The following is a 25,247-nucleotide window of genomic DNA, read 5'->3' on the forward strand; positions in this document are numbered from 1 at the left end:
CTCATTCCCATTTGACAGATGGGTAAACAGAGGCACAGAGTAACCATGTGTGCCAATCAGGATTTGAACCCAGGTGGTCTGACCCCAGAGCCCAGTGTGTATCCACCTCAGTGTGTTTGTGAGAGTAGGTAGAAGGGGTGGTAGCCCCGCACCCATTTCAGCCCAAATATTCCTGCTCACCCAGGCCTCCTTTCGTGGGGCTGCCCCTACCCCACAGGGTTTAGAGCGGTACAGACAGGGCTCCTGTGCCAAGACCAGGCAGCCAGACCTGCCCCTCTCCCCGGGCAGACCTCCAGCCCCCACCCCTAGCAGCTGCTCTAGAGAAATGCCAGGCCAAGAGGTCCCTGGGTGCCAAGTAGAGGGACGCCCCATTTGGGGCATGATGAGGTTCCAGCAAAGGTGACTTGTACCCACTCCTGCCCATCAGGGCTGAGGCCCGAGTCAAAGGTCCAGCATGCTAGGGCCAGCACCTGCCCTCATCAGGACTTGCCTGCTTCCGACCCAGCCACCTCCCGCCAGCCCAGTGGCACACCTACCTCAGTAATCTGCAAATCACCAGTGGCCCACGCGCCAGTCAGTAGCTCGCGGCCCCTCCACCTCACTCCAGCTCCATCCTGCTGCAATAAGAGCAGGAGGTCAGTGGGTCTACCCACAGCAGAGGCCCGGGCACTGACCATGAGGCCACTGCCCAGTGCCACCGTATCATCCCCATCTGACAGAGGAGGACTCCAAAGGGACATGATGGGGTGCCCTGGCATAAACAAGCCCCTGACTCCCCACACCTGCCAGTTACTGGTTATGTGATTACGGATATGCTCTCAGACTCTCTGGGGTTCAGTTTCCTCATGTGTCAAAGTGGGGTCAAAATATGTCTCCAGGTCACTGGGAGAATCCAAGGAGACGTGATGACAAAGGCACTTGGCATTCACCCATTCATTCAACAAACATTCAGCAAGCATGCCGATGTAATAGTGATCCCTAGCCTTGCAGAGACTCAGAAGAGAGCAAAGAATCAAATAATACAAAAGTAAAAGCAGTGCTTGCCAGAAACAAACGAGTCCAGGGTCCACACAGCAGAGACTCAAGGTCCCAGGTAGCTTCTCTGGGGAACTGAAGTTGAGCAACAAGCCAGGGAGAGGCAGGCCAAGATGCGGCAAACAGCGTTCTAGGCAGAGGGAACAGCATGTGTGAAGACTCCAAGATGGAGAAAAGTGACTGGCCCAGTGGAGGACTTGGGGTCCGTGGTGTAGTAGATGCACTGAGCAAGGGAGAGGGTGGTGTGAGTGGGGACCACGGGCCAGGGACAGTAAGAGAGAGAATGGGCAGGAGCTACAGCAGCATCTGGGCAGCTGAGGGACGTGACCCTAGTTCTAGTTCAGGAAGCCCCCATGGCTGTGAAGGGAGAAGGGCTTGGAGGGATAGGAGGAGGCAGAAGAGCAGTGGGGACGCTGCTCCAGAGTCCAGGCCAGAGACAGTGGTGCTCGGGGCAGAGATGGCAGCAGGCAGAAGTGCAGGGCCTGCTGGTGCACTGGGCATGCGGGTACACGACCATCCTTGTTGGGTGGCGCTCAGCTGGCCCACCTCCTCAATGGCCCACCAACATGCCCCCCACTGCCCACAGAGTCCCGAGGGCAGAAGGGAAGATGAGACCCAGAGGTCTGGTAGGTGGGCTTCTCTGGGGTCTCAGCTGGAGGCTGGGATGTGCAGAACCCTGAATTCAGGCTCTGGCTGTGAAAGTGTCCCGATGCGTGGCCGTGAACAATCACTGTGCCTCTCTGCACCGGAAAGTCCACCTCTAAAAACCAGGAAACCTGACTGCAGGGCCGAGCTCCTCTTAGAACAAGGCCCGTGGCTCACAGCCCGGGAGGTGGTGCCCACATCACATGAAGCATAGACCTCCATACATGCCAAGGGGCTGGGTAAGGGCATTAGCCTGGGCTCCACTTCACTGTGCACAGGCAGGGGCTCCCAGGGAGAAATGGTGCCCACGGCCCCGGTAAGAGGCAGAGGCCTGGTGATCGAGAGGCAGGCTCAGTAATCACAAGGATCTGCTTCAAAGCTTGGCTTTGCCCTCGTACCAAGTGTGTGACTTGGACATGTTTCTTAAGCCTCCCTCTGCCTCAGTTTCCTCAACTGTGGTAGGGGATATAGAAACAACCAGAAGGCCTCCCTCAAAGAGCTGTGCAGACTGTGTAAGGCAGTGCATGTGAGGGCCAGACACCAGCGGCTCTCCACACACGTCAGCTGATGCATGGATGACCCTGCAGGGGCTGGTGCTGGGCTCCATGAGTGCTGGAACCCTATACCCCAAGATCCTGGAGCCAGGCCCAGCGTCCCCACCCCAGCCATGGGGAGAGGAAGTGGCTCTACATCCTGACCTTCTGGTTCTGGCAGCCCCCAAATTCTGCTTACCTTGGAAATACAAACAGCTTTGGGGTTCACTGACCCCAATACTTCCCTTTCACTGAGGAGGAAACTGAGGCCCAGAGACAGGCAGCGTTTGCCCTCATGTGGGGTCATGCAGTGAATCAGCGGCTGGGGCAGAACTGGAGTCAGTCTCCTGCCTCCCCACCGCCCACAGCTAGGCCTTTTCCAAAGGCAAGCTGGCCAGCAGAGCCGCTGACAGAGAGAAAATAATTATCTTGGCAGCTGAGACGGAAGCCAGAGCCGAAAAGCCCTTGCTCCCCAGTGAGCATCGGCCAGGCCCTGAGAAACGGCGTCGGGCCCTCAACCTCTCAGGGGTGCTCGGCTCACGGTTCATGCACGTACCTCACTGCCCCAGCCACCCCAGCCCCTTGATGTTGGGCTTGTGCAAAGGGCAAACTGAGATCAGAGAGGGGAAGGGACCCAGCCAGGGTCACACAGCCATAAGTGGGGGTGCTAGAATTTGAACTCAGGCCTTGGTTGGGGGACAGTGAGTCTGCGTTGGACGACCCCGCTGGGAAAGAGAGAGGGAGTAGGAGGGACCCTGTATTGAGTCCATATTGTGGATTGTGCCCTGGATATTTCCTTCAGCCCTCAGTGAAACGCTGTGAGGTAGACACTGACATCTCTATTTCCACATGAGGCCAAGAGGTTCTATAACCTCCTGAGGTTGCACAGCTAATAAGGAGCTCACAGGAACACAGCCGGGATGTGAGTAAGCATCCCATGCCCACTCAGTCTGCCCACTACGCAGCAACCAGCCTGAGAGCCTGAACCCTGCCCAGCCCTGGGAGCTGCTCAGCAGCCCTGCTCAGGGCCAGACGGCGCTGGGCACCCCTCATGCTGGGAAAGGGGGGCTCAGGAACCAGTAGCCTGTGCCGTGCTGTGCACACCCACCCTGCTAGTGCCTTAGCTGAGGCTCACAGCCTGTGTGGACTTGGCCTCCTGGGGAGTTCAGGGAGAAGAGAGGGCAGGAGATGAGGTGTAGCCCCGTTTGCTCCCAGCCTGGTCAGACGGCAAGGATAAACCACGAAGGGCTGGAGGGGAGCGCTCTTTTCTGTAAAGGCCTTGGTGCCACGGAGTGGGTGCAGCCTGAGCCTCAAGGCCAGTGGAGGCCCACCCAATGTCCCCATGAGGCAGGGACCCCAATGCCCAGATAGCTCTCCCAGGCACCCTCAGCACAGCACCTCTCACTTCTGGGGGGTGTAAGACCCTGACCACAGGGCAGCTTCTCATTTCGAGAACAGAAAGGGCAGTGTGCAGACAGCAGCCTGAAACACCCTTCACTCTCACAGTGCATCTGAAGCTCCTGGGGGAGGGGAGGCCAGGACCCACTCCTGCTTTGCAGAACATGACACTGAGAAGGATGGGGCTGCCAGAGGTGTCCAGCTGGAAAGTGACAAGGCTGAGTCTCAGACAAGGCAGATGTCACTTGGGGGTAGGGACTGTCCTGGGACCAAGACGGGTTCCCCTCATCATATCTATCTTCCCAGCCCCACCTTCTCCAGGGATCCCCGGAAGGACCTGGGTATGGCCTGGTGTGGAGGCACTTGGTCAAGTTGACCCAGGGCTGAGTCTGACCCAGAGAGATGCAGGGTCAGTCAATCCAGGATTCCTGGAGGGCAGAGGTGCCCGAAATGTGGGGTATCCAGGATGAGGGGTGGCTCTAGGCCTGCGGCTAAGCTGCTAAGGCTTGGGAGTCCACAGTTGGGGCTGAAGCCCCTGGCCTCAAGGGTTAGGGCAAGAGTGGGTAGAGCTGGGTTTGAACACTTGCTGGGGGACCTTCAGCAAGTCACTAGGCTTCCCTAATCCACCAGCTCCTCCCTAAGCAGGGACCGACCGCCCTCCACTGGCTCTCACCAGGGAAGGCTCCAGGCTGTACTGGGGGAGGGGGCAGATGGCCCTGGTGCTGTGCTGGGCAGGGGTTACACCAGGGCTTACACCTTCAACCTGGAATTCAGGGCTTCCATCACCAGGCCTCAGCTCCTCATTCTTGCTGCTGACCACACACGTCTTGGCCCTCGTAGCTGTGAGGCCTTCACAAGATATGGGGTGTGCAGATGCAGGTGCCAAGGAGGAAGAGCTCAGCCCATGGTGCCCACCCAAGTCAGGGCAAGGGTAATTGCTCAAGGTCATAAGTGGCAAAGCGGGGATCAGAACGGTGGTTACAAGGGGGTCCACCCACGCCTGGTCCAACCCGCCGCTCCCCTGGCTGAGCCAGCGGAACCAGCTCCCGCGCCAGCGGAACCAGCTCCCGCTACAGTGACCCTCAGGCGCCTGAGCTGCTCTACCCTCATTTCATAGATGCGCCAAACAGCTGCTGGTCAGGCGACAAGCAGACTCTTGGGGTGACAGGGGATTCCCCACCTTGGAGAGCCCCGCCACCACACACATCCCCTTACATGACCCCAGGGACAGGCCCCTGTCCTCCCCTGGCGGGCCAGTACTGACTCCAGGAGCAAGGCAAATATTTACCCCATGGTTATCCAAATGGGGCTGGCTGCCCCGCCTCCTGAATTCCTGAAATACCTGTTCCCTGACCTCACCAAGCTGGGGGTGAGGATCCAGACACAGGGAAGAGCCAGACGGAGGCTGGGCCAGGGTGCAGGCCAAGGCCCACTGGCCAGAAGGATGAGGCAGCCCTAAATCGCCCCTCCGGCCTTGCACCCACCAGGGGAGGCTCCAGGGTGCTCTGGACATTGGCCGTAGCAAGGACCTCCCCCATGGACAACGAGGGGAGAGGGTCACACTGCCCCCAGGGTGCTGTGGCACCAATGCCACCTCAGAGCTCCTGTCATTAGGCCTCAGCTGTTCACACTTGCTGCCAACTGACCACACACACACACACACACACACACCCCTTATGCCTGCAAAGTGAACCATTCAACCTGCTCAAACATGGTAGAGTCTCCCACCTGCCAGGTTCCCTCCTCAGGAACCCTGGCAGCTCTCACTGCCCCACTCCACCACTCCATCCTTAGCACAATCCTGTCACCAGGGAGCTGTAAGGTCCCACTTTACAAAGGAAGAAACTGCTCAGCAGAGAGCAAAGGCCACGCATCACACAGTGGCAGAACAGGAGCCACAGTCCCCTACATGGCGCCTTGTGCAGCTCTACGTCTGGTTACTGTTCTTTGGAACCCTATCCATCCTTTGATGTGCAAAGAGCCACCACCTCATGCTGCCTTCTCTGAGAGCCACCTCCACGGGATAGGTACCCTCCCTGAACTTCCAGACATGCTGGTGTTTCTTTTCACTTGCATAATTAAAATCAGGAGCCTGTTTATCTCTTCAGCCTCGAGGCCCATGAGGGCAGGGACCTGGTAGTCCTCATTCCAGGCACAGCAGAGCTGAACCCAGGGATTTGGTGCTTTGGGAGAACTGCACATCCTCTCAATCTTTTCGCCAAAGAGCAGTAACTACAGTTGGCCTCAAGGAACAGAAATGAATGAGGACCTGGGAAACTGGTAGTTTGGGGTCCGCGGGAAGTCCTGGGTGGGGCTGCCCGAGAGTCGCGAGGTACCCTTGGTTCGATCATCCTGTTGGTCTTCACCTCCTGTGAGGAGGCTCCGGGCTGCCCTCCAGCAGATGGTAGGCACTGCCTTCCCACGCCCAGCCGGGGAAGCCCAGCCTGCCTGCTGGGCCTGCTTTCTGCTCCTTGCCACATGCCCCTCGGCTCCCTCGCCTTCCTCTCTCCCATGGGGAAGGTTGGAAAGTGGCCAGGGAAGGGTGGACAGGCAGCTCCGGGCTGACCTGCTGGGAATGCAGGAACACCAGGCGAGAGAAGTGCAGGCCTGGCAAGCTGACATCACGGGAAGTTGTGGCTGGCACCTGCTGCTGGGCCCTCAGGACACCTCCATGTGGGGGAAGTTCCTGTGGCCAGAGGAAATGCCATGCAAACCTGGGGTCCCCTACCTGGCACTGTGGGGACCCAAAGAGTGGGAACTGGGGAAGGGCAGCAGGGGGTTCCGAACTACCCTCCTCACCCACCTAACATCTCTGCAACTTGGTTTCCTCATTTTAAAAACAGGGCTATAAAGTGACTTCTAGAAGTTGTTCATTTCATTCATTCTTTTATTTAAAAACAACTGATGACAACGCCTGCTATCCGGCAGAGAAGGAAAAGAAGGAGAAGAGGGAAAGAGTAGGGGTGGGGACGGGGCTAAAGGCCAGCACCTGCCCAGCCTTTGTGCTTCTCCAGGGTGCTCACACATTGTGTGACGCCGGTGGGGAAGACACAGGAGACGGGTAATCCTCAGATAACTAGGGGCATGTGCATACAGTGCTGGCGGGCCTGCGCAGCTCGGCCTAGAAACAAAATGGGGGTCAGGGCCACTGTCCCTTGGGCAGTCTTTCAGGCAGGAGGGTACCTCTCCCTGGGCAAAGGCCCAGAGCCTTTGGGGGAGAAGATCTTTGGGCTGAAGAGAGAGCTGCAGAGGGCAGCAGTGAGCAGGGTGCAGCTGCATTCGTGGGGCAGGGCACATGCACACATCCCTGGGGCCTTTCCAAGGCTTTGCCCCCCTGTCCAGTCCTGGTCTACTGTGCTCTCAAGGTCAAGATGGAGGCGCACCTCCTCTTGGAGGAAGAGCCCATGCAGCATCGCCCAGGCCCCAGGAATGACTTCTGCCCACCCTGCCTCAGCCGTGCCCTGGCTGTTGGTGCACATGCGTAGCTTGTCTGGCCTCCGGCCCCTGCCAACCTAGCCCCTTGGTGCTGGACTTGTACAAAGACACAAACTGAGACCAGAGAGAGGGAAGGGCCCAGCCAAGGTCACACCATGATGAAAAGGGGAACTAGAATTCAGAAACAAATGACTTAGGGACTGGCTTCCCTTTCCTTTGAGTTTGCATCAGACCCCGAACTGGGAAAGGGAGGGGAAAAGCTGTCCCGACTGCCCCAGCCAACACCTCCAAGCAAGCAAAGAGGCCTTGAGCTCTGACAGGTGGCCCACTCACACCTGAGGAAGAGGGATGGGGCTCCCTTCTCCCCAGGTCACCAAATGAACAATTTCTCCTTTAATTAAGGGATGAGGGCACAGCATAGAATGGTGGCCTCTCTGGGTTCCAACGCATCTAGGTTCCGAAGCATCAGAGAGGCCTCAGCTCTGGTGCTTACTTAGCTGCGTGATGCTGGGATAGGAACTTGGGTCAGTTTCCTCATCTATAAAATGGGGGACACTAAGAGTCACTACTCTCACAGAGTTGTTGAAGGACATAACAAGATTAGGCCCATATGCACGTGCACAGGAAACAGGGGCCGTAAGTCATTATTATCACCGGCTCAGGGTTGCTGCCCAGTGTAGACTTGGGGTCCTGCCTGGGGTGGGGGCACTGAACCCCATATCACAGAGACAGAGAAAGACCCAGGGCTCTGGGAAGATGAGTCCTGGCCTCAGATGAGTCCAAGACCGACTCAGGAAAGGCTTCATAGCACCCCCACAGCTGGGCTTCATGGAACCACCTGCTCCCAGGAGAGGGTCCTCACCTCCTCTTCCACAGGAGCAGCCTAAGGTGCCAAGCATCCTTCAGGTGCAAAATCCATGCCAGGTACTCCCTTCCACACCCACCACTCATCAGGCTCCATAGGGTGGGCACAGCCACCCCTTTTCCAGGGACCGAAGTCTTGCTTAAGGGGCACCCAGCTGGGGGTGGCCAGACCAGGTCCCCCGGCACCCACCTGGGCCCTTGCCGCTCCCAATGCCAGGGATCTAAGTGGAATTTCCTGCTGGTGGCCTCTCTTAGAAGTTTTGCCTCTTGCCTCTGTCCACTCTGCTTGGTGCCAACCACCTGGCCCTATGCTTCTGAGAGCTGCCCTAGAGGGCACCCCATCCCACCTCTGGGAGGCACCCAATCCTAAATGCCCTGCAGCATTTAATGGGCCTGGCAGAGGCTCTCAGGAGAGTCCTTGGAGGTCCTTGGGAAGCTCTGAGTGCAAGCCTGCCACCCTACAGAGAAGGGGACACAAACCCAAAGGCGGTTTGGGTATCAGAATGGAACCCAGGTCCATTCTGGTGTTGGAGGTCCAGCTGAGGACCCAGGGGGTCCAATCCTGACCCACAAGAAAGTCACTTATCCCTCCAGTCTGTTTCCTCATCTGGGGCTAACAGCAGCTCAAGGATTAGATGAACTGACATACCGATGATCAGCACAGGAAGGTCGCGGGGCTGAAGGGCACGGGCACTGTCGGTGGCACACACAAACCACTGAGCACCGAGTGTTCTCGATGACCCCCTTCCTGGGCCAGGCGCCAGCCCCTTGGCGGTCACGCTTCCCAAACAGGCATCCCTCTGGGATTCTGGCCACACGTGGGCCAGGCCAGTCTGAAGTGATGACCGAGACCCAGAGTTAAAAATGCCAGACAAAGGAAAGTCCTGTTCTTGCTAGCGGGCGGTGGCGGGTCTAGGCATGGGCTCTAACCTCACCCAGGCCTGGATGAAATCCTGGCCGGCTCACAAGCCACGTGGCCTTGGCCAATTCCCTGCACCTCTCTCTGCCTCAGTTTCTTCAATAGGTCATGAGAAGGGAGAAGTTTAGTGGGTTAACCTATTTAGTTAGTTAGTTTAGTGGCTCTGGGCTCCAGAACTCATGCACTGGCCCACAGTGCTGCCTGGGGATCCAGGGAGGGCGAAGAGAGCGGCCCGTCAGAGGCCATCCAGACCAGAGGTTTCAAGCCTGGCTGCAGGCCGGGCCCCGGAGATCTCATTTAACTTGTTTGGAGTGGGTTATCTTTTTTCCTTTCTTTTCTTTTTTTGAGACAGAGTCTCACTTTGTCACCCAGGCTGGAGTGCAGTGGTGTAATCTCTGCTCACTGTAGCTTTGATCTCCTGGGCTCAAGCGATCCTCCCACCTCAACCCCCCAAGTGGCTTGGACTGCAAGCACCCACCACCACACCCAGCTAATTTTTTATATTTTTTGTAGAGACAGAGTTTTGCCATGTTGCCCAGGCTGGTCTCAGACTCTTGAGCTCAAGTGATCCTCTTACCTCAGCCTCCCAAAGTGCTGGGATTACAAGTGTGAGCCACTGTACCGGGCTGGGTTGTCTTTCAAAGCTGCCTCGGATCTCATCTGGGGCCATGGTTGAAATCCCTTTCAGCCACGGCAGATGGCAGAAGAAGGGGCTCCTTTCCAGGCAGATGGGTGGAGGGGGAGGTTTTGTGTTGTCACCCCCCAAGCCTGGCTGCCTTCACAGGGCATACATTCAACCCAACCCAAACCCTTTATCCCATGGGATGCTCATTGCTGAGCAGCACGTCTGCCTCTCCCCGTTTTTCAGACCCAGAGTGGCTGAGTCTCATTAGGCTGGCCTAATATTCACTCTTCAATGAGGGAAACTGGCTCAAAGAGGAAGGGGACCTGCCCAAGGTCACCTTCGGTGTTGGGGAGCCTGGGCCCTACAGCCAGGTCCCCTGACTACTCCATCCTAGGTTTTGAACTCTTAGAAACAGAGCAGAGCACCATCACCTGGTGGAGCAGCCCAGGGGCCCAGATGGCGGCGGGCGAGATGAGGCAGACAGGCAGGAGGAGCCAGCACAGCACACAGCCAGATGACACACAGGCCCAGCAATTCCTGACTCATGGCCACCCAGCCCGTGACTCCACCCACCACCAATGCCCCCACCCTGGCTCGCATCCCACAGCCCACTGCAGCCTCCAGAGTCCACTCCCACTCAGAGTTAAAAGCCATGGAGGGAGGGAAGAGCAGTGGGGCCCACCCAGTCCTGAGTGGGAAACCCAGACAACCCCACGCCGGTGGGACTCAGAGGCACCAGAGGAAGAAGAAGGGGTGGTGGTGCCAGCCTCAGTGCTGGCTCCGAGCAGTGCCTCTCCAGCCTTGCGGACAGGCACCCAGCTACAGGAGGAAAACGAGGCCTCCCAAGCTCAGCTGGTGCTGACACCCACATGGGCCAACTTTCTTTGCCCCGTGACCCCTCTTGAATCAGGGCCCCAACACCGGATGAGTGTGCCAGGCTTCTCTGCTGTCAGTTCCTCTCCCCGTGAACTCACTACTCCTCTAAGAACTTTCAGTGGTTCCCCACTGCCTATGAGGTCTAGCTCTAACCCTGACCTGTAACGTTTCCCTCGCACGGAAAAGGCTGATTCAAAGGGAAGGGACGCAGGGGGCCCAGCACGGTGTTCCCAAATCTCAAGGACTTCTCACAGCACCCTAAGACACTGGCTCCAAAAGGTCCACTTGCCAGATGCAGACACTGAGGCTCAGAGTGGCAATGTGTCCAAGGCCACCAGAGTCTGAGCTGTGGCCACCCCATGGCAGGGGCTTGGCTGCTCAGGTGCCTGCTCTTCCCTGCTGCTGACAAGCTTTCAGCTCGCCCAGGAGCTCGAGATGGCCCCCGGATCTGTCTTAGCTCATCCAATGTCACAACGACTTGGGTCCTTACCCGTGGTGCCCAGACCCCTCTGCTTGGCCCCCTTTAAGACATGGCTGATCCCCTGAGCTGCTACCCCTGCTGATACTGAGGTGGGCTTGGGCTTGCTTGGGGAGGTGGGTCATGGGTCAGAGAGCACCTACCAGAAGGGAGGAAGAGGACGGGGTTGGGAGGGTGGTGGGAGAGCCTGCCCCTCAGCGCAGCCCCATCCCTGCTTCTGGCCCAGCTCCCTGAGCAGAGCTGAGAGATGGCAGCCTGCTCCATCGCCCGGCTCCTGGGAGAAGGGGCTCTTTTCCAGGCAGACAGGGGTGGATGGGAGGTTTTGTGTTGTCACCCCCCAAGCCTGGCTGCCTTCACAGGGCATACATTCAACCCACCCCAAACCCTTTATCCCATGGGATGCTCACTGCTGGGCAGAGCGTCTACCTCTCCCCGTTTTTCTACAGAGGAGACCCAGAGTGGCTGGGTGACTTGTCCAGGTGCGCCAGCAGGCTGGTGGAAGATCCCAGACCAAGAGCCCCAGCCTCCTGGCTCCCAGGCCTAGCCCCACTGTGAGGTTTCTCCTACTAGGTCCCCAAGGGTCACAGGCTGTGTCTGAGAGGAGATAAGTCATCAGTATGTGTGGAGGGTGCGGGATGGGTGTGGGCCCAGAGCTGCCACCATGGGGAGGCCCAGGGAGGGGGGTCAGCGCAGGCCAGAGGCAGGGCAGCCCGAGGTCGGGCTTCCTTTCTCTAGAGGGCACGATTCCTGGCAGCAGCTCCCACGGGAAATAGGAGAAGTGCCAGCTGTAGAGAATACGAGTACGAGGTGGGGCAAAGGTGGTGTCTGGGCAGGGCTTCCTGTTGGGTGGGCGGGTGGCCACTCACCGAGGCCTAGTGACCTGCACGGCTGCGGCCCGGGGCCAGGCCAGAGTTGGGTTTCGCCTCATCCCTGGCTCGGGCCCAGGCCACCCTGAGCCCCATCCTCCAGGCCCGCCCTGGCTTCCTGTCCCACTGGCCCCACCCAGCCCAGGGGAGAGGGAGGGCCGAGGAAGCCTCCTCAGAAGCACCAGTGTTTTCTGTGGGCTGGAGTGGGAAGGCCACGCTGGCCTGCTTAGTGGCCTTTGGCCTCTTACCTCTAGGCCTCCCACCATTCATTTTCCAGTGTGAGGCCTCCACAAAAGTGCCATTGGGTTTTCTTCCCAGAAGGGCACACTTCAGACACAGCTGAGCAGGGGCCCCTGATCGAATCCCTGCCTTTCCAACTCAGCGGACAGCAGTGTCCCCTGGGAGAAGTCATGCCCAAGAGACCAGGATGAGAGGAAAAGTGAAGCAAGGCCAAGTCCAGGCTTTGAATGCAGAACTTCCTGGAGGTTGAGCTCCTGCAGGAGGCATGCCACCCCACGAGGCCACGCAGCCCGACATGAGGACAACGTGGTGTTAACCACAGGCACAGCGCCTAGAGAAAGACCCCTTCACCCGACCCTGGCTTGGCATGCCTGAACCTTTGAAGTGTCTGGAGGAGTCCGGGTGGGAGGGGAGCCTGGCCCGTGGGTTGCAGGGCTACCCATGGCCTCCAGATGAACCCAGCCCATTCCCTGTGGCCTCAGGCACTGGAGGCTTACCTGTTCACAGGCTGGGGGTATGGTGGGAGGGCAGAAGTTGGCAGCCCGACCCAGTGAGGGCAGAGATCTGAACAGAGGCCCTCAGCCCTCTCCAGCCCCCTCTCCTTCCCATTCATGCTCTCCCAGGGCAGAGGCTCTGGGAGGCAGCTGCCCCCAAGGCTGCCTGGCCAACAGGGACTCAGAAAGCAAATAGGCCAGAGAGCAAGGAAGACTCTTCCAGCTGGCCGAGGGCCCACCAGGGACAAAAGCCTCTTGGCTTAGTGTTGGGGAGGAACACAGATGGGAGGGGGTGTGGGCCTGCCTGGGGCCTGGCCTTGCTTGAGATTACCCCAGGGACAGGGACAGAGACAGAGACAGGGACAGAGCAGGGATCCAGGTCTCCTGCCTATACCAAAGGCAGCCCAAGGGCCTCGTCATGAAGCAAGCCCACAGCAGCCCCTCCTGGCCCCGGGAGCCCCTGAGTGGTGAGAAGGTGGGTCAGCCCAGCTTAGGCAGGAACTGACTTTAGCCACACCCTGGCCATGAGCACAGGACACTGATGACTTGTCCAGATTACCCCAATCAAACAGGCCCTGGCAGGGCCGTGTGCAGACCCAGCTTGATGCTCTGCCTGCAGGAAGGAAAGCCCGGAGGGACTCAATCGGAAATTGCCAAAGGCCTAAAGTCTGTGGCCCTAAGACAAGCAGGGTGGAAGACAGAAGTCAGCATCAGCCTGGTGGGAGGCCAGCACCCAGTGTCCCAGGAGGAGCTACAGGACGGCAGTAGTAAGCCTCACGACCTCAGAGATACGCAAGTTGAGGCTGGTGACGTATAGGCCTAGGCAGCATTCTGGGATGCTGACCCAGCAGCTTTACAACCACCCCTGCCCAGAATCCACATTCAGTTGTAAGTGGCATGATGGCGGACCTGCGTCACCCTCAGCCCTGGCCACCCAGCTCTACCCCTTTTCTGAACAGGCGTTTCCCAGAACAGCCTGAGCACACGAGCCTGTGGGACTCTTCCAGGTTGAATACCCTAGATCTCATCACAACAGAGACAAGGTCTGATGATGCTCTGCATGGCCCTGATGCTGGCTCTCTACACCCCCTTGTCTCAGGCACCTGGTGGGCTCTGCCATGGGCCTATCCTGGGGAAGTATGCCTAAGCTTCCTCAGAACCCAGGGAAGCCTGTGGGATCAGCCATGCCCTGCTCCCTAGCCAAGAGCCAGCTCTCTCCTAGGCCTCACCTGGTCCTGGCCCTGGGCCCACCCTAGAATGTTGCTGGATTCCAGTTCAGCAGTGATCACGCAGGGTGAAGGATGTATCTTTTGTGGAGCGTGGGCCTTGTACAGACTTGAGTGCCAGGAAATGTTTGTCAAAGGAAGGAAGGAGGGAAGAAGCAGGGAGGAGGGAGACAAACAGACACACGAATGCAGGTGGGCTCTCAGAAGCATGGCCCCAAAAAGCCACCACAGCCCTCCTCCTCCAGGCCCCTGGGGATGGTGTCATCTATGCAAGACACAGTATGCAGGATGACAAACCTCGATGAAGGCCCGGGGAGGCCCCACTCTGCAGCTGCCACTTCCCCTGGTGCTCCTGCTGCCCATGTGGGCTGGGAGAAGGCCCCCAGGTGTCCGACCCCAGGGCCTCTGTGTTCTGCCCACATGCACACATTTGCTCTGGAGGCCCAGGGTCTGGCTCACACCTCCCTAGAGGAAGGGGACACTCTCCCTGGCTAGAAACACCTGCTTGGTCCATGAGAGGCTCAGTGGTGCCTCTCACTGCTCTTCCTGAGTTCTGCAACAATGTAGGGGTTGCAATGTAGGAATGGCAGTGGGGTGGGAAATGGCCAGCTCATGACAAGATCAACAGAGGTTTTGCAATGAAAGGTGATACTGCCCATCCAATGGGAAGAAAATATATCACAGAGGTGAGGGTTTGACGAAGGTTCCAGAAGGTCTGTGTTCTGACAACCCCTATCCCTGCCCAGCCCAGGTCCTGGCACACAGTAGGTGCTAATAAATCAGTGGCCTGATGGATGCACGTGGGAGGCCTGGCTTCCACACTCTTGCCACAGAGGTCAGGGCTCTAACGCACACTCCAGGGGCCATACACACGGTGGCTGTGCCCATGTGTGCCCCTTTCTCTGGCGAGGACTCTGCCTTTCTGGGCTCCTCCTGGTCAGAAGGTGCCCACCCTCACCATTTAGGGCTGGGAGGGTTCTCTGTTATCAAGCTCTGTGCCTTTTCTTGACAAGTGGGTTGGGGCGGGGAGGTCAGAGGTCCAGGGAGGGCAGAGGATCAGAGCAAGGCCATTCCCCAGCTCAGGCCTCCCCATACCATATTCTGAGGCCCAAGAGCTCTGGGACCCAGTTCAGGGCTCCCTGATGCCCATGGCGATCCTCACTGCCACCACCCACACCAATGCAGCCCTTCTCCCTGGCTCTGTGTCATGGCCTCCTGGCTGCAGCTGGCCTGAACTGCTTACTTGGACAAACAGGGAGAGAAAGCAGCCACGTGATGGCTAAGGTTTCCTTGACCAGGGACAGGGATACACACACACACACGTACACTACACACATGTACACTACACACACACACACAGCCACTTGTGGGTCAGGTGGTCATGTGGCCCAGGCTCCTGTGTCTCTGAAGGACAAGTGACCAGCTGCCCTTCTTCGCCCAGAAGAATGCCCTCCCCCAGCGCTTGTTTTCTGCTTCCTGGATGTGCCAGGGGCTTGCTGGGTGGGAAGCCCAGCAGAGTGGGGGAGGAAGCAGGAGCAGAGGGAGGGGGCAGAGCACCCGTCCAGCCCCAGCCCTGCCTCTGTCTGGTGTTTTCCTTCCGCCCTCCCCAGCCAGAGGGCAGATGTCTGCTGGGAAACTGGCTGCCCAGCCGTTCTCTGACTACAGGGACAATCCCCAAACTCAGGGAGAATCCCAAAGCCCAACATTGGGGCCACACGGGAGGGAAGCAGAGACTCAGAGAGAAGTCACTGTGATCAATGGCAGAGCTGCCAACATGCTGCACCTGGACCAGTGGTTTTGTAGCTGGAGTCCATGGTATATTATAGCCTTTGGGGCATCTAGGGGGTGAGGGAGGGTAGAAAAAGCGGGTGTCTAGTCCGACTCAGCAAGAGCAGCTCTGCCTTTGGTCTGTTGCTTGGGAAAGGTCTGTGGGCCAGAGTCTTGAGGACTTTTCCAGCACTGGGGATCTGTACCTCCACTACTACCCCAGGGTGGCAGGCTTGTCCTCACAGCCTGAGATGGTCCCACTAAAAGGGAAGGAGGCCACATCTCTTGATAGGCAGAGCTGAGACCCTGTTGTAGGGAAGGAAGGCTGAGGGGTGGAGAGTGGGGAGAGGGAGATGCCAGCTCTGTGGGGGTCTGCAGCCAGCTCCCACCCTGCCCTGGCCTCAGGCCTGACCCCCAGGACTCCAGAAACTCACTGCAGATGCATCTCAGGAAGGCCACAAAAAATGAAAGTCATAGCCAAGAGTTCCCAAATAAAAGCTAATTCCTGGGCTGGGTGTGGTGGCTCACACCTATAATCCCAGCACGTTGAGAGGCTGGGGCGGGAGGATTGCTTGAGCCCAGGAGTTTGAGACCAGCCTGGACAACACAGTGAGACCTTGTCTCTAATAAAAAATTTTAAAACTTAGCCAGGCATGGTAGAATGCATCTGTAGTCCCAGGTATTGAGAAGGCTGAGTGGGAGGTTCAGCTGAGCCTGGGAGGTTAAGGCTGCAGTAAGCCACTGCACTCCACCCTGGGTGACAGAGCAAGACCCTGTCTCTTAAGAAAGAAAAAGCCTAATTCTGGCTAAGCCCCCTCCCTTCACTAAAGCCCTTCACAAACGTTATCTCACTGACTCCTCACAATAACTCTATGACTCTGTGTTCTGTACCAATCCCCCACCCCACCGTCTCAGGGCTGCACAGGGCTGGGCAGTCCCCAGCCCAGCACACCTCTCAGGCTCTGTCACGGGCACTCCGGAATGCAGCCTCGGGAAAGGCTCTACTGTGGAGAAGGAGGGAGAGAAGTCCTCAGGAGAGGAGGAGCACTGGGATGGAAAGGTGAGCAGAGGAGGCAGGAGAGAGAGTCTTGGCAATGGAGAAAGACACAGAAAGGCAGGAAGAGTGAGAGGCAAGGCATGAGCGGAATAGAGAGAAGGAAGGAAGAAACGGAAAGAAGATACAGAGAAGGAAGATAGATACAGAAACAGGGAGAGGGGGAAAGAGGGCAAGAAGGAGGGAGGAGGGGAGACAAAGAAGAAAACAGAAGGGGAAGAAGGTGCAGCTGGGCAAGAGGAAGAAAGAAGGAAGGAGGAAAGCAGGAGACAGACGGAGGGATGGCGAGGAGGTGTGAAATGAGCCACCAAGAAGCCGAAGGGGATGAAGAAGCCAGGAGCCACGGAGACAGACACACAGCAGAGAGGAGGTCAGGGCCTTGGAAAACTGAGAGGCAGACGGAAAGCAAGCCCGCCCACCGAACATTGACTACCTAACAGGAGATGACAAATCAAATGGGAATTACTGCGGTAAAAACATAATTAGAAACTTGATTGAAGTTAAACAGAATTTACATAACACTGCAAATTAACTTTACACGGAAACTATTCACTGGGAAGGCAATGAAAAGGCATTTCATTAGTAATCTATATTTAAACAATAGGCACAATGGAGCCTTCTGATGAGGAGCTTGGTGCCTTCCACTGGAGCCGGTGCCAAAGACTGCAGGAAGACCAAGCACAGTGGGTACTCCAGGCGGAAGTGGGCAGGGACCAGGGGGATCCCTGCGCCTGCTTGTGGGGTGGGGTGGGGACACAAATAGGCCAGGTGAGCTTCTGGTGCCAGTTCTGTCCTTAACTTGCTACGTGGCCCTAGGCAAGTGTCTTACCTTCCCTGGGCCTCAGTTTCCTCATCTGCAAAATGAGGACAGTGGAGAGGCAGTCTATAAGCTTGGATAATCTAAGACAGTCTGGGAGATGGTAGAGGGTTATAAGAGCATGGGTTCTGGAGTCAGATGGATGCCGTTCCTGTCCCTTGTGAGCTATGGCATCATGAAAGAATTTTCCTCTCTAACCCTGTTTTACCCATCAGTTCAATGGAGGTAAGTCCAGTCCAGTCCTACCTGATGTCACCAAAGCAGTACAAGGATTTAGGGAGAGAATGGGTAGGGACCGGCTTAAGAAAAAGTGAGTCTAAAGGCATGGGATTACTCGTCCCCTCCACCGGGCACACTAATGAGATTACCCCAAGCCTCCTGCCATGGCCCTGCCACGAAGCCATGCATCATCAGAGCAGCTGCTGCTGCTGTCCTAGTCCCCGATGCAGAGCTGGAGGGACATCTGCCCCTGACTCTTTCCCAAGGGAGAGGAGGTCCACAAGTCCCTGCCTGGCTCCATTCAATTCTCAGCCTGGAAAAGTCTCCTGAGCCTCCTCTCACGTCCCAGTCATGTCAGACCGCACTCACTCTGCAGACGTGCTGGACTATGCTCCTGCGGCTCCTTCGCCTGGACACACTCTTCTCTCCACCCCCACCCCCCAGCCCCCATCGCACCTTGCACACCTACCCGGCCTCTGGCCTTGTTCAGGGCAACTATACTGTATGCAGCCGTTCCTGACCAAGCCAAGGCCGTTCTCTCTGCTGGGCACCTGCAGTGCTCACTGTTATGCTGGAAGGTGTGGGTTCTTTACCTGTCCCCCCACCACCCCATCTGGACTGCCAGTTCTCAGTGTAGAAACCCTCCACTGTCATCTCTGCACACCCTGACTCGAGCCCTTCTTTTGGCACAACACAGGTACTTAGAAAACGCTGGTTGACCTCAGAGTGGTCAAGGGAGGCTTCCTGGAGAAGATGGGACTAGAGCTGTATGCTGAAAGGGGAGAGCACCTGACAAGACCCACAACTCTGTTGTGGAGGGAGGGGTGACTGGGCCTAGGATCAAACCTCAGCCAGAGCAGAGGGATAGCTCAGACACTCCTGGGTCTGTTTCCAGGGTCTCAGGGTGCCCTCTCTTGTGAACTGCAGTACAGGGCAGCTGCAGCGCCCCAAGCTGAAATTCTAAGTCAGGCTCAGGTTTCTGAGCACCAAAAAGGTACATTCAGGGGCCAAGGGAGAGATGGAGTGGTGGGGAGCTCCTGGAAGTTCGGGAGCACACCTGTTCCTCAGGATCCTACCCAGCCCAGGGCCTGGCCTAGAGGGGGCACTGCTGATGTTTGCAGTAGAGGCTGAGAAAGAGAGAGACAGAGATGGAGAAAGAATGAAGTGATACAACACTGACACGCATGTACATGATTGCCCACCAAAGGCAGAGAGCTCCCTGCCCTAACTGGGAGCAGGCGCTCCGACACACACTCGTGGCCTGGGAAGGTTCACGTCTTTTAGGATAAAAGATTCACACAATGCTCAATAGGGAGCTGCTGGGTGCCTCTCCCCCATGGGCAGCACGTAAGCTGCCACCTGGAGCCCTGTGTTTTTGGACAAGGGGGAGGAGCTCCAGAAAGCAGGAAGGAGGTCCGAAGTGCTAGCTGAAGAAAGTGCGAAAGTGGACAGACATCAGGGCAAGACGCTCAGCCGGGGTCAGGGAGTGCCGGCCAGGGTGACAGGGAGGGCCTGGGCATGCGCTTGCCCACAGTCCCTAGCTCCTGTGTGGCCAAGTGTGGGCAGTAAGGCGGTGTGGTCTCTCCTCCCTCTCCATCAGCCCTCTCCAAATATGGCTGGTTTACTGAGGCCTCTGAGCCTTTGTGTAGGCTGTTCCCACTGCAGCATACAAAGTCCTTTCCACACACTGCCCAGCAGAGTCTTGCTTGTCTACTCAGAGCCTGCTTTCGGTTCCCCTCCCTGGCTGCAACTTCTCCAGCTCCTCTGCAGACCCCTTCCCCACCCTCGCTCCCCAAAGGGCTGGGTGCCCCGTGACTCACACTCAGGCTCCTGACCCTCTCAAGCGCCACACACCTCTCAAGTGATCTCATCTGCCTCACGACTTGCAACACCATCAATCCACGACAACTCCCAAATTTATATCTCTAGTCCGGGACCTCTCTCTGCCTTTCAGACTCATATATCCAGCTGCCCACTCAATCTTTCCACTTGAACGTCTCAAAGGCATCTCAAATTCAATGCGTCTGAAACAGAACTCCTCAGCTTCACGCAGCCCTCCCCGGCCACTGCCCCTGGCTGAGCAAATAACCACCTCCCTTCTACCACTGGCTCCTGTCCCAAACCCAAGGGCCTTCCTTGACTGTGTCCATCTTTTTAAATCCTCCACCTCTAATCCACTAGCGAGCCTGTCTTCAGCCTTCAATGGCTTCCCACCTCTTCCTCCACTACCCCTTTGTCCCCGTTCCCATCAACTCTACCTGGATGTGGGCAACAGTTTCCCACCTATCTCTCTGTTCCACGCTTGTCCGCCTACACAAGTGGGTCCTCCATGATCTCTCTGACTTCACCTCCTATCCTGACATCCTCCCGGCCACACTGGATTACTTGTATTTCTTTGAGCAGGTCAGGTACACCCCTGCAGACTCCCTGGCTGCATTCAGGTATCTGTTAAATGGCCAACTTAACAGAAGCCTTTCTTGGGCCAGGCGGAGTGGTTCACACCTGTAATCCCAGAACTTTGGGAGGCTGAGGCAGGTGGATCACTTAAGTCCAGGAGTTCGAGACCAGTCTGGGCAACATGGCGAAACCCCATCTCTACTAAAAGTACACAAATTAGCCAGGCATGGTGCTGTGTGCCTGTAGTCCCAGCTACTCAGGAGGCTCAGGTGGGAGAATCACTTCAGCTTGGGAGGTCGAGGTTACAGTGACAGAGTGAGAGCCTGTCACAAAAAAAAAAAAAAAAAAAAAAAAAAGAAGCTTTCCTTGCCTTGTGAAAGAATACTTTACACTGTAGACTCTGTGCTCCTACCTGGCCAAATTTGTCTTCTTCAAACTTAGCATCACCTGATCCATTCACTTTTTAGGTATTTATTGTCCGTGCCTCCTCATGAGAGTACAAGTGCCACAAGGGCAGGGAGTTTTGTCTGCTTTATTTCCTGCTATAGCTCCGAAACTTAAAGGAGTTCCTGACAGACTTTCTCGGTAAACACCTGGGGAATGAATGCATGAGCAATGCCGCCTCCTCCTCCCCGAATGTCTGCCTGCAGAATCAGCCATGTCCTCCCACCCTCCTCCCCTGTGTAGTCATGGTCACCACACAGGCTTTGAGCACTGCCTTATGGAACTCATTCTGGCTCTGGGATCTGAGTCGGACTCCACTGCACACCACACCCTCTCAGGGCAGGGCTAGATTGGCTCCGTCTTCAAAACCCACCCCTGGGCAACAAAGTGGGACCCTGTTTCCACAAAAACTTAAAAATCAGCTGGGTATGGTGGTACATGCCTGTGGTCCCAGCTACATCGGAGGCTAAGGTGGGAGAATTGCTTGAGCCTGGAAGGTCGAGGCTGCAGTGAATCATGTTCGTGTCGCTGCACTCCAACCTGGGTGACAGAATGAGACCCTGCCTAAAAAAACAAAAACAAATACAAAAACCCCAACCCCTAATGCAGGCCTGGCCTGGTGTGAGAGTCCATGAATATTTGATGAGTGAATCAAAGAGTAAATAGATGGGTGGATGAACAGCTGAGTGGATGGGGGGCATGGGTGGGTAAGTAGGTGGATGGAAGGATGGATGGGTGGTGGAGAGATTAATGGGTGGATGAGTGTGGATGGACAAAAAGAAAGAGGGATGGATGGAGAGATAGAGAGGTAAGTGGATGGATGACGAGTGGATGGAGGGATGGGACTCACAGGCACACAATACAGACTAGTGGTTGCTTGGCCTCAAAAGCAGAACTTCTCTTGAGAGGATGAGTACAGTATGGTCAAAGTAAAAGCACAGAAGCTGGAATGGCAAATAGGATGAAGCCAAGTTGCTGTGGTGCGGCCAGAGCTCACTGTGTGATCCCTGGCAGGCACCACTAACTTCCCTGTGCTTTGTTCTCGTGGTCTGAAAATGCAGATAATAATTCTTGCCCAGAGCTGACAGGGAGAACTTCGGAATTTTGAATGCTGCCACAAAGGAGACCACAGCCACATCCCCAGCGGAGCACATCTCCAGCCAGGTCTGCTCTGGAAAATCCTCTCTTCTCAAGCCCCACATGGCACTGTGGACCTCATAGCCTTAGAATCCCACATCCACAAGGGCTGGGACCCCTGGCTACAGTCCTAGAGTTCCAACTGAGCCAGGCTGCTAAGATGGCTCAACCAAATCAGACATAACTGACTCACAGACTCCTTGAGAACTGAGGTAAGTGTAGGACCTGAGCCCGGTGCCCCATTTTGGAGACAGACAAACTGACACCCAGAAGCCTTTTCTGGCAGTATGAGCACCACACAAGGAGTTATAGAGAGGCCCTGCAGCCAGGCCCAGGAAAGGCAGGGAGAAGCAGCTGAAAACCCTCAGCTCTGGTCCAGCCACAGCACTTCCAGGTTGCTAGAGCTTGCCCCTGGCCAGGCTTAGGTGATGGTATGGTCTGGGCATCGGGGGCTGGTGTTACCTTTTGGGGTATGGCAGCTCAGTGAAAACAGCAGCTCCTCTCCTCACACCCCTTGCAGCATTGGTCCGACACCAATGGGCCTCCTCCTCTTCCTCCTGGGTACATAGGGGAGAGATGGGACGTGTATGAGAGCAGGCCGGTGTGCAGACAGCCGTCCACTCCCCTCCCACCTCTGTCCCTGCCGCCGAGCTAATCTCAGTGGCCTCTTGGGTCACTTAAGCACACCCCGGGATGCCTGATTTATCAGAGTTGGCTGTGTCTTCTCCACCCAGCCGCACTCCAACCAGCAAGCCAATTCCTCCTAGTGGGATTTTGAAAAATATATAAATATAAGTTTTGTTTCTTCCGGGACTGGGGACTTTGTGCTGTCTTTCTCTTCTTAGCAAGAAAAGCAGAACAGCATCACTTTCCTGTGCAGCCCCCAGGCAGGGTGACAGGGAGAAGCTGTCGGGGGTATTTTTAGCCGGGTGTACAAAGCCCTTACCGTGGCCTCCTCTCTGCGCCGTGCCTGGCTTCGGGGAATTATCTCACACGGCCGGCCGGCAGCCACTTCCAAAGCCACTCTGTGACCCCTGCCTGAATTCTTTCCTCATTATGAATTGCTCACCAGATCCCTGACCAACACTTGGAGCCATTTTATGTGTGTACGCACCTCCTCGGGAAAACCAGCTCACTCCCTCACCCCTCCTACGAGGTTCAGGGCTGCCTGTTTTGCTTATCACTGGGAGAGGGGGCCCAGATGCAGAGTTTAAAGCAGGAAAGAGCCCTGGTGATGACTTAGATTGTGCTCCCCCAACTTCAGCTCTTCCTTCACGCTCTTTAGGATTCTTGGTCTGAGCTGAGTTCTACCTGCGTGATGACTTAATTTAATGTTCACCTTCTACTCACTTTTTTTTAAGCTCCAATAAATCTGGCCTTGTCCAAAGCAATCACGCCCTTGAAATAATTGATTTGATAGGCTAGTTACATATATCTGATACACTTTAATAAATTGTAACTAGGAAAACAAAAATATATGTCCCTTTGGGTAATATCTAATTCTAGAATCTTGCTGTAGATTACCAGAGTTACATGGACCAAACTTTGGCAAACTCTCTACTGTCTATCAACCCTTATGTTGTGCAGAAGGAGAGGGAGAGGCATGGAGGAGGGGCGGGCTGGCTGGTGGAGCCCAAGAACTGGTCAGCGTATCAGGCCAAGGAATGTAAGGGGTCAGAGCTATGGTGTGCTGCAGCCTTTAGTACTGTCTCTCTTTCTAGCACTGGGCGAGACCATTTTTGGCCCCACACTGGAACTAGGCTGAGAGGATCTAGGTGGATGAGCACGAGGCATCTTGGGGACGAGGTGTCCCAAAGGAGGACCAGGCCAAGGCCCACGGCCCAAAATGGTGTCTTTCCCAGCATTCTCTTTGGCCTCTAGTTCACTCTGCCCCTCCCATCAGGCTCCTTTTGGCTGGGTGGGTCGTCCACAGGGGCCAGAAGGCGAATCTCCTCTCTAGGTATAGGTAGATCTGGAAGCGCAGAACATGTCCCTGAGCCCTACAACCTGTGCTCTTGGCGCTCTGACCCTGTGGGCTCCTGGGGGCCTTGCACTGCCTCTGGGCCTCTGCCTCCTTGTGTGTGCTTTGAGAGGAGGCTGGCAATAGTGGGCACCCAGCAGCACTGGGGCCTCACTGCTGCTCTCTGTCCTCTCCCACTCTGTCCACAGGTTGGAGACCCTGGCTGGGCCCCTGGCCTGGTGCCCGCTGCCTGCCCCTCCCGCTGAGAACAGGATGTGGGTGTCAGGAGGTGAAGGAGAGTGTGGGGGTCGGGATGGGGAGTGGCCTCGGGACGGGACTTCCTGAAGCCAGATCGGTTTACCACAGTCAGTTGGGTCCAGGACCGCACAGCTGTGAGTTATAAATGTCCCTGTCAGAGCCTGGGCTGAGAGGCCCTGCTGCCAGCAGAGGCACCAGGGCCCACAATGCCCACCCTGGGAGCGCCCCCAGCCAAGGGCCCCTCCTCTCGGAGGTCCTCAGGGTCCAGCCCTCATGACCTCTGGGCTCTCCGGCCTCCTCTTAGAGAGAGATGGGTCTAGTACAGCCTTCCACTGCTCACCCCTTGCCCTTCCAGGTGCAAATCTTGTGGTCCCAGTTACCGGGAGAGCTCCCAGAGGGCTGGGACCATTCTGGGTCTGCACCCGGCAGGAAGCTGAAGCTTGGCGCACAGCCAGTCACTCAACGACCGCTATAGGGGTGACAGTTCCAACTCACCAGCCCGCTTCCCACGACCCCACCCGCCACTGCCTGCCCACCAGGGCACACACCGAGGGGGAGTGGGAAGGGAGAGGGGCTTGGCCTGCCACACCTGGTCCGTGGTGAGTGGGGGCAGCAGGGCTGGTCACCAAGTCTCTGGGCACAGGGCTCTGTGTCCTGCATATGCAGGGAAGACTCCTTCAGAGACCTTCCGTGAGGGATCCATTTTCCTTTGTCTGCCCCCTCAGGGATCCCTCCATCTGGGGTGTGAAGTGTAGAGCACAGCTCAGAGGCCGGCCTGCACATAACACTGCTGTCCACAGGGTGAGAAGACAGGTCCCTGGGACCCCAAAGCTGGGCCATCCTGCGAGGGCCACTGAGGTGGGCAGCACAGGGCTGAGCCACAGAAATACAATCATAGTAACAGAAACAATCAGGAATGGCTCAGGCTGCAGGGCCTGAGGCTTATACAATTTTGGAGGCCCTGTTTTAAAAATGATTCAAAATTACAAATATATATTTAGAATCAGAAAAGAAATCACAACAAATTTCTAGAATCTTAGGAATTCATGTCCCTTTCTCATGAGGCCCCTGTTTTAACAGTTTACCAGAAATACTTATATAGAAACGTTCCTGTTTGCAAACTGCTGCCCCTCCCACCTAGAACACTCTATAGCTCCCAGCAATTCCCAGGCTTCACCAAGGCTGTGCATAGGAGAGGCCAGGACGCCTCATCTTCATGTGCTTCCCTGAAAGCTTCCCTCTAACCATAGTAAGAGTGATGAAATGGATAGTGATATTTAACCTTTAGCTGTACTGTTCTAAGCACTTTATGTAAATTAATCCATTTAATCTTACCACAACCTATGAGGTAGGTATTGTACCCATTTTTAACAGATGAGGAAACAGAGAGGTTAAGAAACCAGTCCAAGGTCACACAACCAAGATGTGAAGCCAGACAGCCTGGCACGGATGCCATTGCCCACCCTTCACCACTTCTCTCCACCTCCCTCAAGAGGCCAGAAGGGTCTCCTTCCCCGAGAGGCTTCAACAGCAGCAGCAACCTAGGGCTGACACTGAGTA

At 56.4% G+C, this 25,247-nt stretch overlaps 1 protein-coding gene across 8 annotated transcripts in view; it reads right to left on the reverse strand.

Annotated features, from left to right (window-relative positions):
- ZMIZ1 (zinc finger MIZ-type containing 1) overlaps nucleotides 1-25,247 on the reverse strand; it is a 241,568-nt gene that overhangs the window by 149,462 nt on the left and 66,859 nt on the right. For 4 of the 8 annotated variants that reach the window (XM_030940491.1, XM_030940490.1, XM_030940483.1 and 1 more), the window contains exons 3-4: nucleotides 21,932-22,026; nucleotides 537-617 (exon numbers count right to left, since the gene is read on the reverse strand). The exons of 1 other annotated variant lie outside the window; for it this stretch is intronic. The gene's annotated coding sequence lies outside the window, so the exon portion shown is untranslated. The remainder of the gene's footprint in view (nucleotides 1-536; nucleotides 618-21,931; nucleotides 22,027-25,247) is intronic. 3 more of the 8 variants (XM_030940487.1, XM_030940488.1, XM_030940486.1) reach the window with 2 other exon arrangements.

The sequence above is a fragment of the Rhinopithecus roxellana genome, chromosome 11 (genome assembly GCF_007565055.1).
Source record: "Rhinopithecus roxellana isolate Shanxi Qingling chromosome 11, ASM756505v1, whole genome shotgun sequence".
NCBI lineage: Eukaryota > Metazoa > Chordata > Mammalia > Primates > Cercopithecidae > Rhinopithecus > Rhinopithecus roxellana.